Below are 13,256 nucleotides of genomic sequence, written 5' to 3' on the forward strand. Positions count from 1 at the left end.
TTTGAGTTCTTTCAGTTAAATCACTGCAGTGCTTTTTCTTTACTCTCCTCAGAATTGGAAAAAGAGCTGAATGTGTATTAATATATTTATCCTCCTCCTCCACACAAAAGGGAACAGTAAAAGCTCAGATATCATCTTTTAGTGCATAGGAGAATCTCTCTCCACTTCTGCTTTCTTTAGGTTGAATTCCTATTAGTGGGTTGATGGCAATGAATGGCCTTTAATGAGCGTGATTTAGGTCAAAGGAAGTAAAGCATGTGCTAGAACCTGGACAACATGACCACTCTGTATCAAGGATTTTGGTACCTGCCCTTCATTCTTTTGACAGCATGCCACATCAGCAGGTTGCTGGAAGGCCTCATTTTGTAATTAGGGGAGAGACTGAGTCTCTCTCTCTTCTGGGGGGTATCGATCTCTGTGGAAACCTACGAAGACTGACCGCCCTATAAGCTGGGTCCCGGTATGTGCCATTGTGTCCTTCTGACATTCTGCTGGGTTATCTGGCTAGTGTGAGTGACTGCCCTGTAATCAGAATGCCAGTCACCTCCCTCTGTCTTTGGAGGGGCATTGAGCTCTTTGTTAAACTGAGCAATGTGACCGCCCTGTATCTGGGGTCCGGGTCTCTGCCATCTTGCTCATTTGGCTTTACGCCGTGCTCTGCCCCATTAGTCAGCGTGACAACCCTGTAATTAGGGTCTATGTCACAAGCCTCTCTAGGATGGGACATATCGAGCTCTTTGGTACTTTGACAGCTTGACCTTCCTGTAAATCAGGTTATGGTCTCCCCTATTTGGCTAATGCCAGCGACCACCCTGTAATCAGGGTACAGGTTGCATCTCGCTTTTGAAATCTGGGGGATTAGAATCTAGACCATAACATGGGCACCTTGACCTCCCTGTAACTAGGGTTTGCGTCTCCGAGGCCCTTTGGGTCTCCGTTAACAGGTTGGTGAATGTGACTGCCCTGTAATCAGGGTGCAAGTCACCTCCCCCTGTCTTTGGAGGGGCATTGAGCTCTTTGTTCAACTGAGCAATGTGACCGCCCTGTAACTGGGGTCTGGGTCTCTGCCCTCTTGCTCATTTGGCTTTACGCCGTGCTCTGCCCCATTAGTCGGCGTGACATCCCTGTAATTAGGGTCCATGTCACAAGCCTCTCTAGGATGGGACATATCGAGCTCTTTGGTACTTTGACAGCTTGACCTTCCTGTAATTCAGGTTATGGTCTCCCCTATTTGGCTAATGCCAGCGACCACCCTGTAATCAGGGTACAGGTTGCATCTCGCTTTTGAAATCTGGGGGATTAGAATCATGTCCATAACATGGGCAGCTTGACCTCCCTGTAACTAGGGTGTGCGTCTCCGAGGCCCTCTGGGTCTCTTGGCCTCGTGCTGTCTTCACAGCCTGCTGCCAACGACCGCCCTGTAATCAGGGATCTGGTCTTTGCCCTCTAGTCTCTTGGCATTTGGCCAAATGCAGCCACTGCCCTGAATGAGCACCCTGTAAACAGGGTACAGGTCTCATCTGCTACTATTTATGGCACGCCCATGACACTGTGTCCAGAGTTCCGGCCCTTCAAACAGCACTTCCAACTTGCCTGGAATTCTGCAGCCAAGTCTTCTGCTTTCTACTCACTTTTTGGACTCTTGGAGATCTGACATGCTACTGGTGGTAAGATCCGAAAGGGAGTGTCTGGGGCTGTTTTGGACTAAGTCATTCCAGGCAGTATACCTTGTCACATTGATTTAGGAATACTTGTCAATTAATTCCTTACCCCCCTTCATCATTTTATTCCTCCTGATTTTGTATGGAGGTTGCCTGGTGAAATAATTGTCAAGGGGAAATCTGGAGATTGTGGCTTTAGAGGGGAATGGGCCCAGGAGTTTTCTCACCCAGTGCAGCTTGGGAGGAGCGGGAAATGCTTCTGGAAATGTCTGAGGACCACAAAGAACTGTCTTGGACCTAAATATCCAGACTGTCTGCAGATGCGGAAAGGAACAGTGTATCAGTAGATTACACTGAGTTTGCGTGCGGGACATGGCATTGTCGGTTCTCACTTACACACGCCTTGTGCTCTCTCTCTCTGTTTCAGACCTCATGAAGCAAAAGTGGAGAAGAAGGAAGTGTCAGGAATGCCACACACAGAGGAGAAAAGAAGATGGAGGAAAAGGAAAGGAACTCTGGGCACAGTAACCAACCTCAAATCAGGCCTCAGGTCATGTAATTAGACTGTAGGGGAATCTCGAGCCTCTTAATACCTTGAGCAGCGTGACCGCCCTGTAAGCTGGGTCCCGGTCTGTGCTATTGTGTCGTTTTGACATTCTGCTCCGTTATCTGGCTATTGAGGGTGACTGCCCTGTAATCAGGGTGCAAGTCACCTCCCTCTGTCTTTGGAGGGGCATTGAGCTCTTTGTTAAACTGAGCAATGTGACCGCCCTGTATCTGGGGTCCGGGTCTCTGCCATCTTGCTCATTTGGCTTTACGCCGTGCTCTGCCCCATTAGTCAGCGTGACAACCCTGTAATTAGGGTCTATGTCACAAGCCTCTCTAGGATGGGACATATCGAGCTCTTTGGTACTTTGACAGCTTGACCTTCCTGTAAATCAGGTTATGGTCTCCCCTATTTGGCTAATGCCAGCGACCACCCTGTAATCAGGGTACAGGTTGCATCTCGCTTTTGAAATCTGGGGGATTAGAATCTAGACCATAACATGGGCAGCTTGACCTCCCTGTAACTAGGGTTTGCGTCTCCGAGGCCCTTTGGGTCTCCGTTAACAGGTTGGTGAATGTGACTGCCCTGTAATCAGGGTGCAAGTCACCTCCCCCTGTCTTTGGAGGGGCATTGAGCTCTTTGTTCAACTGAGCAATATGACCGCCCTGTAACTGGGGTCTGGGTCTCTGCCCTCTTGCTCATTTGGCTTTACGCCGTGCTCTGCCCCATTAGTCGGCGTGACATCCCTGTAATTAGGGTCCATGTCACAAGCCTCTCTAGGATGGGACATATCGAGCTCTTTGGTACTTTGACAGCTTGACCTTCCTGTAATTCAGGTTATGGTCTCCCCTATTTGGCTAATGCCAGCGACCACCCTGTAATCAGGGTACAGGTTGCATCTCGCTTTTGAAATCTGGGGGATTAGAATCATGTCCATAACATGGGCAGCTTGACCTCCCTGTAACTAGGGTGTGCGTCTCCGAGGCCCTCTGGGTCTCTTGGCCTCGTGCTGTCTTCACAGCCTGCTGCCAACGACCGCCCTGTAATCAGGGATCTGGTCTTTGCCCTCTAGTCTCTTGGCATTTGGCCAAATGCAGCCACTGCCCTGAATGAGCACCCTGTAAACAGGGTACAGGTCTCATCTGCTACTATTTATGGCACGCCCATGACACTGTGTCCAGAGTTCCGGCCCTTCAAACAGCACTTCCAACTTGCCTGGAATTCTGCAGCCAAGTCTTCTGCTTTCTACTCACTTTTTGGACTCTTGGAGATCTGACATGCTACTGGTGGTAAGATCCGAAAGGGAGTGTCTGGGGCTGTTTTGGACTAAGTCATTCCAGGCAGTATACCTTGTCACATTGATTTAGGAATACTTGTCAATTAATTCCTTACCCCCCTTCATCATTTTATTCCTCCTGATTTTGTATGGAGGTTGCCTGGTGAAATAATTGTCAAGGGGAAATCTGGAGATTGTGGCTTTAGAGGGGAATGGGCCCAGGAGTTTTCTCACCCAGTGCAGCTTGGGAGGAGCGGGAAATGCTTCTGGAAATGTCTGAGGACCACAAAGAACTGTCTTGGACCTAAATATCCAGACTGTCTGCAGATGCGGAAAGGAACAGTGTATCAGTAGATTACACTGAGTTTGCGTGCGGGACATGGCATTGTCGGTTCTCACTTACACACGCCTTGTGCTCTCTCTCTCTGTTTCAGACCTCATGAAGCAAAAGTGGAGAAGAAGGAAGTGTCAGGAATGCCACACACAGAGGAGAAAAGAAGATGGAGGAAAAGGAAAGGAACTCTGGGCACAGTAACCAACCTCAAATCAGGCCTCAGGTCATGTAATTAGACTGTAGGGGAATCTCGAGCCTCTTAATACCTTGAGCAGCGTGACCGCCCTGTAAGCTGGGTCCCGGTCTGTGCTATTGTGTCGTTTTGACATTCTGCTCCGTTATCTGGCTATTGAGGGTGACTGCCCTGTAATCAGGGTGCAAGTCACCTCCCTCTGTCTTTGGAGGGGCATTGAGCTCTTTGTTAAACTGAGCAATGTGACCGCCCTGTATCTGGGGTCCGGGTCTCTGCCATCTTGCTCATTTGGCTTTACGCCGTGCTCTGCCCCATTAGTCAGCGTGACAACCCTGTAATTAGGGTCTATGTCACAAGCCTCTCTAGGATGGGACATATCGAGCTCTTTGGTACTTTGACAGCTTGACCTTCCTGTAAATCAGGTTATGGTCTCCCCTATTTGGCTAATGCCAGCGACCACCCTGTAATCAGGGTACAGGTTGCATCTCGCTTTTGAAATCTGGGGGATTAGAATCTAGACCATAACATGGGCAGCTTGACCTCCCTGTAACTAGGGTTTGCGTCTCCGAGGCCCTTTGGGTCTCCGTTAACAGGTTGGTGAATGTGACTGCCCTGTAATCAGGGTGCAAGTCACCTCCCCCTGTCTTTGGAGGGGCATTGAGCTCTTTGTTCAACTGAGCAATGTGACCGCCCTGTAACTGGGGTCTGGGTCTCTGCCCTCTTGCTCATTTGGCTTTACGCCGTGCTCTGCCCCATTAGTCGGCGTGACATCCCTGTAATTAGGGTCCATGTCACAAGCCTCTCTAGGATGGGACATATCGAGCTCTTTGGTACTTTGACAGCTTGACCTTCCTGTAATTCAGGTTATGGTCTCCCCTATTTGGCTAATGCCAGCGACCACCCTGTAATCAGGGTACAGGTTGCATCTCGCTTTTGAAATCTGGGGGATTAGAATCATGTCCATAACATGGGCAGCTTGACCTCCCTGTAACTAGGGTGTGCGTCTCCGAGGCCCTCTGGGTCTCTTGGCCTCGTGCTGTCTTCACAGCCTGCTGCCAACGACCGCCCTGTAATCAGGGATCTGGTCTTTGCCCTCTAGTCTCTTGGCATTTGGCCAAATGCAGCCACTGCCCTGAATGAGCACCCTGTAAACAGGGTACAGGTCTCATCTGCTACTATTTATGGCACGCCCATGACACTGTGTCCAGAGTTCCGGCCCTTCAAACAGCACTTCCAACTTGCCTGGAATTCTGCAGCCAAGTCTTCTGCTTTCTACTCACTTTTTGGACTCTTGGAGATCTGACATGCTACTGGTGGTAAGATCCGAAAGGGAGTGTCTGGGGCTGTTTTGGACTAAGTCATTCCAGGCAGTATACCTTGTCACATTGATTTAGGAATACTTGTCAATTAATTCCTTACCCCCCTTCATCATTTTATTCCTCCTGATTTTGTATGGAGGTTGCCTGGTGAAATAATTGTCAAGGGGAAATCTGGAGATTGTGGCTTTAGAGGGGAATGGGCCCAGGAGTTTTCTCACCCAGTGCAGCTTGGGAGGAGCGGGAAATGCTTCTGGAAATGTCTGAGGACCACAAAGAACTGTCTTGGACCTAAATATCCAGACTGTCTGCAGATGCGGAAAGGAACAGTGTATCAGTAGATTACACTGAGTTTGCGTGCGGGACATGGCATTGTCGGTTCTCACTTACACACGCCTTGTGCTCTCTCTCTCTCTGTTTCAGACCTCATGAAGCAAAAGTGGAGAAGAAGGAAGTGTCAGGAATGCCACACACAGAGGAGAAAAGAAGATGGAGGAAAAGGAAAGGAACTCTGGGCACAGTAACCAACCTCAAATCAGGCCTCAGGTCATGTAATTAGACTGTAGGGGAATCTCGAGCCTCTTAATACCTTGAGCAGCGTGACCGCCCTGTAAGCTGGGTCCCGGTCTGTGCTATTGTGTCGTTTTGACATTCTGCTCCGTTATCTGGCTATTGAGGGTGACTGCCCTGTAATCAGGGTGCAAGTCACCTCCCTCTGTCTTTGGAGGGGCATTGAGCTCTTTGTTAAACTGAGCAATGTGACCGCCCTGTATCTGGGGTCCGGGTCTCTGCCATCTTGCTCATTTGGCTTTACGCCGTGCTCTGCCCCATTAGTCAGCGTGACAACCCTGTAATTAGGGTCTATGTCACAAGCCTCTCTAGGATGGGACATATCGAGCTCTTTGGTACTTTGACAGCTTGACCTTCCTGTAAATCAGGTTATGGTCTCCCCTATTTGGCTAATGCCAGCGACCACCCTGTAATCAGGGTACAGGTTGCATCTCGCTTTTGAAATCTGGGGGATTAGAATCTAGACCATAACATGGGCAGCTTGACCTCCCTGTAACTAGGGTTTGCGTCTCCGAGGCCCTTTGGGTCTCCGTTAACAGGTTGGTGAATGTGACTGCCCTGTAATCAGGGTGCAAGTCACCTCCCTCTGTCTTTGGAGGGGCATTGAGCTCTTTGTTCAACTGAGCAATGTGACCGCCCTGTAACTGGGGTCTGGGTCTCTGCCCTCTTGCTCATTTGGCTTTACGCCGTGCTCTGCCCCATTAGTCGGCGTGACATCCCTGTAATTAGGGTCCATGTCACAAGCCTCTCTAGGATGGGACATATCGAGCTCTTTGGTACTTTGACAGCTTGACCTTCCTGTAATTCAGGTTATGGTCTCCCCTATTTGGCTAATGCCAGCGACCACCCTGTAATCAGGGTACAGGTTGCATCTCGCTTTTGAAATCTGGGGGATTAGAATCATGTCCATAACATGGGCAGCTTGACCTCCCTGTAACTAGGGTGTGCGTCTCTGAGGCCCTCTGGGTCTCTTGGCCTCGTGCTGTCTTCACAGCCTGCTGCCAACGACCGCCCTGTAATCAGGGATCTGGTCTTTGCCCTCTAGTCTCTTGGCATTTGGCCAAATGCAGCCACTGCCCTGAATGAGCACCCTGTAAACAGGGTACAGGTCTCATCTGCTACTATTTATGGCACGCCCATGACACTGTGTCCAGAGTTCCGGCCCTTCAAACAGCACTTCCAACTTGCCTGGAATTCTGCAGCCAAGTCTTCTGCTTTCTACTCACTTTTTGGACTCTTGGAGATCTGACATGCTACTGGTGGTAAGATCCGAAAGGGAGTGTCTGGGGCTGTTTTGGACTAAGTCATTCCAGGCAGTATACCTTGTCACATTGATTTAGGAATACTTGTCAATTAATTCCTTACCCCCCTTCATCATTTTATTCCTCCTGATTTTGTATGGAGGTTGCCTGGTGAAATAATTGTCAAGGGGAAATCTGGAGATTGTGGCTTTAGAGGGGAATGGGCCCAGGAGTTTTCTCACCCAGTGCAGCTTGGGAGGAGCGGGAAATGCTTCTGGAAATGTCTGAGGACCACAAAGAACTGTCTTGGACCTAAATATCCAGACTGTCTGCAGATGCGGAAAGGAACAGTGTATCAGTAGATTACACTGAGTTTGCGTGCGGGACATGGCATTGTCGGTTCTCACTTACACACGCCTTGTGCTCTCTCTCTCTGTTTCAGACCTCATGAAGCAAAAGTGGAGAAGAAGGAAGTGTCAGGAATGCCACACACAGAGGAGAAAAGAAGATGGAGGAAAAGGAAAGGAACTCTGGGCACAGTAACCAACCTCAAATCAGGCCTCAGGTCATGTAATTAGACTGTAGGGGAATCTCGAGCCTCTTAATACCTTGAGCAGCGTGACCGCCCTGTAAGCTGGGTCCCGGTCTGTGCTATTGTGTCGTTTTGACATTCTGCTCCGTTATCTGGCTATTGAGGGTGACTGCCCTGTAATCAGGGTGCAAGTCACCTCCCTCTGTCTTTGGAGGGGCATTGAGCTCTTTGTTAAACTGAGCAATGTGACCGCCCTGTATCTGGGGTCCGGGTCTCTGCCATCTTGCTCATTTGGCTTTACGCCGTGCTCTGCCCCATTAGTCAGCGTGACAACCCTGTAATTAGGGTCTATGTCACAAGCCTCTCTAGGATGGGACATATCGAGCTCTTTGGTACTTTGACAGCTTGACCTTCCTGTAAATCAGGTTATGGTCTCCCCTATTTGGCTAATGCCAGCGACCACCCTGTAATCAGGGTACAGGTTGCATCTCGCTTTTGAAATCTGGGGGATTAGAATCTAGACCATAACATGGGCAGCTTGACCTCCCTGTAACTAGGGTTTGCGTCTCCGAGGCCCTTTGGGTCTCCGTTAACAGGTTGGTGAATGTGACTGCCCTGTAATCAGGGTGCAAGTCACCTCCCCCTGTCTTTGGAGGGGCATTGAGCTCTTTGTTCAACTGAGCAATGTGACCGCCCTGTAACTGGGGTCTGGGTCTCTGCCCTCTTGCTCATTTGGCTTTACGCCGTGCTCTGCCCCATTAGTCAGCGTGACATCCCTGTAATTAGGGTCCATATCACAAGCCTCTCTAGGATGGGACATATCGAGCTCTTTGGTACTTTGACAGCTTGACCTTCCTGTAATTCAGGTTATGGTCTCTCCTCTTTGGCTAATGCCAGCGACCACCCTGTAATCAGGGTACAGGTTGCATCTCGCTTTTGAAATCTGGGGGATTAGAATCATGACCATAACATGGGCAGCTTGACCTCCCTGTAACTAGGGTTTGCGTCTCAGAGGTCCTTTGGGTCTCCGTTAACAGGTTGGTGAATGTGACTGCCCTGTAATCAGGGTGCAAGTCACCTCCCCCTGTCTTTGGAGGGGCATTGAGCTCTTTGTTCAACTGAGCAATGTGACCGCCCTGTAACTGGGGTCCGGGTCTCTGCCCTCTTGCTCATCTGGCTTTATGCCGTGCTCTGCCCCATTAGTCAGCGTGACATCCCTGTAATTAGGGTCCATGTCACAAGCCTCTCTAGGATGGGACATATCGAGCTCTTTGGTACTTTGGCAGCTTGATCTTTCTGTAATTCAGGTTCCGGTCTCTCCTCTTTGGCTAATGCCAGCGACCTCCCTGTAATCAGGGTACAGGTTGCATCTCGCTTTTGAAATCTGGGGGATTAGAATCTGGACCATAACATGGGCACCTTGACCTCCCTGTAACTAGGGTTTGCGTCTCCGAGGCCCTTTGGGTCTCCGTTAACAGGTTGGTGAATGTGACTGCCCTGTAATCAGGGTGCAAGTCACCTCCCCCTGTCTTTGGAGGGGCATTGAGCTCTTTGTTAAACTGAGCAATGTGACCGCCCTGTAACTGGGGTCTGGGTCTCTGCCCTCTTGCTCATTTGGCTTTACGCCGTGCTCTGCCCCATTAGTCGGCGTGACATCCCTGTAATTAGGGTCCATGTCACAAGCCTCTCTAGGATGGGACATATCGAGCTCTTTGGTACTTTGACAGCTTGACCTTCCTGTAATTCAGGTTATGGTCTCCCCTATTTGGCTAATGCCAGCGACCACCCTGTAATCAGGGTACAGGTTGCATCTCGCTTTTGAAATCTGGGGGATTAGAATCATGTCCATAACATGGGCAGCTTGACCTCCCTGTAACTAGGGTGTGCGTCTCCGAGGCCCTCTGGGTCTCTTGGCCTCGTGCTGTCTTCACAGCCTGCTGCCAACGACCGCCCTGTAATCAGGGATCTGGTCTTTGCCCTCTAGTCTCTTGGCATTTGGCCAAATGCAGCCACTGCCCTGAATGAGCACCCTGTAAACAGGGTACAGGTCTCATCTGCTACTATTTATGGCACGCCCATGACACTGTGTCCAGAGTTCCGGCCCTTCAAACAGCACTTCCAACTTGCCTGGAATTCTGCAGCCAAGTCTTCTGCTTTCTGCTCACTTTTTGGACTCTTGGAGATCTGACATGCTACTGGTGGTAAGATCCGAAAGGGAGTGTCTGGGGCTGTTTTGGACTAAGTCATTCCAGGCAGTATACCTTGTCACATTGATTTAGGAATACTTGTCAATTAATTCCTTACCCCCCTTCATCATTTTATTCCTCCTGATTTTGTATGGAGGTTGCCTGGTGAAATAATTGTCAAGGGGAAATCTGGAGATTGTGGCTTTAGAGGGGAATGGGCCCAGGAGTTTTCTCACCCAGTGCAGCTTGGGAGGAGCGGGAAATGCTTCTGGAAATGTCTGAGGACCACAAAGAACTGTCTTGGACCTAAATATCCAGACTGTCTGCAGATGCGGAAAGGAACAGTGTATCAGTAGATTACACTGAGTTTGCGTGCGGGACATGGCATTGTCGGTTCTCACTTACACACGCCTTGTGCTCTCTCTCTCTGTTTCAGACCTCATGAAGCAAAAGTGGAGAAGAAGGAAGTGTCAGGAATGCCACACACAGAGGAGAAAAGAAGATGGAGGAAAAGGAAAGGAACTCTGGGCACAGTAACCAACCTCAAATCAGGCCTCAGGTCATGTAATTAGACTGTAGGGGAATCTCGAGCCTCTTAATACCTTGAGCAGCGTGACCGCCCTGTAAGCTGGGTCCCGGTCTGTGCTATTGTGTCGTTTTGACATTCTGCTCCGTTATCTGGCTATTGAGGGTGACTGCCCTGTAATCAGGGTGCAAGTCACCTCCCTCTGTCTTTGGAGGGGCATTGAGCTCTTTGTTAAACTGAGCAATGTGACCGCCCTGTATCTGGGGTCCGGGTCTCTGCCATCTTGCTCATTTGGCTTTACGCCGTGCTCTGCCCCATTAGTCAGCGTGACAACCCTGTAATTAGGGTCTATGTCACAAGCCTCTCTAGGATGGGACATATCGAGCTCTTTGGTACTTTGACAGCTTGACCTTCCTGTAAATCAGGTTATGGTCTCCCCTATTTGGCTAATGCCAGCGACCACCCTGTAATCAGGGTACAGGTTGCATCTCGCTTTTGAAATCTGGGGGATTAGAATCTAGACCATAACATGGGCAGCTTGACCTCCCTGTAACTAGGGTTTGCGTCTCCGAGGCCCTTTGGGTCTCCGTTAACAGGTTGGTGAATGTGACTGCCCTGTAATCAGGGTGCAAGTCACCTCCCCCTGTCTTTGGAGGGGCATTGAGCTCTTTGTTCAACTGAGCAATGTGACCGCCCTGTAACTGGGGTCTGGGTCTCTGCCCTCTTGCTCATTTGGCTTTACGCCGTGCTCTGCCCCATTAGTCAGCGTGACATCCCTGTAATTAGGGTCCATATCACAAGCCTCTCTAGGATGGGACATATCGAGCTCTTTGGTACTTTGACAGCTTGACCTTCCTGTAATTCAGGTTATGGTCTCTCCTCTTTGGCTAATGCCAGCGACCACCCTGTAATCAGGGTACAGGTTGCATCTCGCTTTTGAAATCTGGGGGATTAGAATCATGACCATAACATGGGCAGCTTGACCTCCCTGTAACTAGGGTTTGCGTCTCAGAGGTCCTTTGGGTCTCCGTTAACAGGTTGGTGAATGTGACTGCCCTGTAATCAGGGTGCAAGTCACCTCCCCCTGTCTTTGGAGGGGCATTGAGCTCTTTGTTCAACTGAGCAATGTGACCGCCCTGTAACTGGGGTCCGGGTCTCTGCCCTCTTGCTCATCTGGCTTTATGCCGTGCTCTGCCCCATTAGTCAGCGTGACATCCCTGTAATTAGGGTCCATGTCACAAGCCTCTCTAGGATGGGACATATCGAGCTCTTTGGTACTTTGGCAGCTTGATCTTTCTGTAATTCAGGTTCCGGTCTCTCCTCTTTGGCTAATGCCAGCGACCTCCCTGTAATCAGGGTACAGGTTGCATCTCGCTTTTGAAATCTGGGGGATTAGAATCTGGACCATAACATGGGCACCTTGACCTCCCTGTAACTAGGGTTTGCGTCTCCGAGGCCCTTTGGGTCTCCGTTAACAGGTTGGTGAATGTGACTGCCCTGTAATCAGGGTGCAAGTCACCTCCCCCTGTCTTTGGAGGGGCATTGAGCTCTTTGTTAAACTGAGCAATGTGACCGCCCTGTAACTGGGGTCTGGGTCTCTGCCCTCTTGCTCATTTGGCTTTACGCCGTGCTCTGCCCCATTAGTCGGCGTGACATCCCTGTAATTAGGGTCCATGTCACAAGCCTCTCTAGGATGGGACATATCGAGCTCTTTGGTACTTTGACAGCTTGACCTTCCTGTAATTCAGGTTATGGTCTCCCCTATTTGGCTAATGCCAGCGACCACCCTGTAATCAGGGTACAGGTTGCATCTCGCTTTTGAAATCTGGGGGATTAGAATCATGTCCATAACATGGGCAGCTTGACCTCCCTGTAACTAGGGTGTGCGTCTCCGAGGCCCTCTGGGTCTCTTGGCCTCGTGCTGTCTTCACAGCCTGCTGCCAACGACCGCCCTGTAATCAGGGATCCGGTCTTTGCCCTCTAGTCTCTTGGCACTTGGCCAAATGCAGCCACTGCTCTGAATGAGCACCCTCTAAACAGGGTACAGGTCTCATCTGCTACTATTTCTGGCGCCCCCATGAGACTGTGTCCAGAGTTCCGGCCCTTCCAACAGCGCTTCCAACTTGCCTGGAATTCTGCAGCCAAGTCTGCTGCTTTCTACTCACTTCTTGGACTCTTGGAGACCTGACATGCTATTGGTGGTAAGATCTGAAAGGGAGTGTCCGGGGCGGTTTTGGACCGTTGTCGAAAGCGGTTCTCATTTACACACGCCTTTTGCTCCCTCTCTCTGATTCAGGCATCATGAAGCAGAAGTGGAAAAGAAGGAAGTGTCAGTACCATGGCATAACTGTGAATCTGAAATGCATGGACCTTAAACACTCAAGTTGTATAGAATTATAACTTCCTATTATTAAGAAATCATCATTTCCTACTGGAAGTGCAAAGATGTGACTTAAGGGAAGGTATACATTTGAATCCTCCACTCCCCTCCAATTCTCCCCCCAAAACTCTTCCAATAAAGTTAAGGTTCAGAAAATTAACATTTACTCCAGGTAACGCCTAACTTGTGTATTTCTCACACATTTCTAAAAGGAAGCAAACACAACTAAATGTTTTGGCAACTGGCAGTTACTCTCCGCACTTCACAACTTTCAAACACCTGCTCTACTTAAACGGTCACACCAACCAAAGTGTACCACACATTCAAAATTAACTTTGCACCTATTGTGTCAGAAGTGAGAGTGTTTTTAGTAGTTGTGTCCATTGGTGGAAGTGGCAGTAGTGGTGTTTTAGTAGTCCTTTACGCTTATTGAATTCAAAGGATGATGATGTGGATGTTTTAGGTAGGTATTTTTCTGTTAAGTCTTGGTATTT

At 49.6% G+C, this 13,256-nt stretch overlaps 1 long non-coding RNA gene across 1 annotated transcript; it reads left to right on the forward strand.

The window, feature by feature from the left end:
* The first annotated feature begins 900 nt into the window (after nucleotides 1-900).
* Nucleotides 901-12,998, forward strand: LOC135979115 (uncharacterized). The gene is made up of 7 exons (XR_010596437.1): nucleotides 901-1,667; nucleotides 2,089-3,497; nucleotides 3,919-5,327; nucleotides 5,751-7,159; nucleotides 7,581-9,871; nucleotides 10,293-12,583; nucleotides 12,679-12,998. It is a non-coding gene; the product is annotated as an uncharacterized LOC135979115 (long non-coding RNA).
* Nucleotides 12,999-13,256: the final 258 nt, after the last annotated feature.

The sequence above is a fragment of the Chrysemys picta genome, unplaced genomic scaffold (genome assembly GCF_011386835.1).
Source record: "Chrysemys picta bellii isolate R12L10 unplaced genomic scaffold, ASM1138683v2 scaf666, whole genome shotgun sequence".
Lineage (NCBI taxonomy): Eukaryota > Metazoa > Chordata > Testudines > Emydidae > Chrysemys > Chrysemys picta.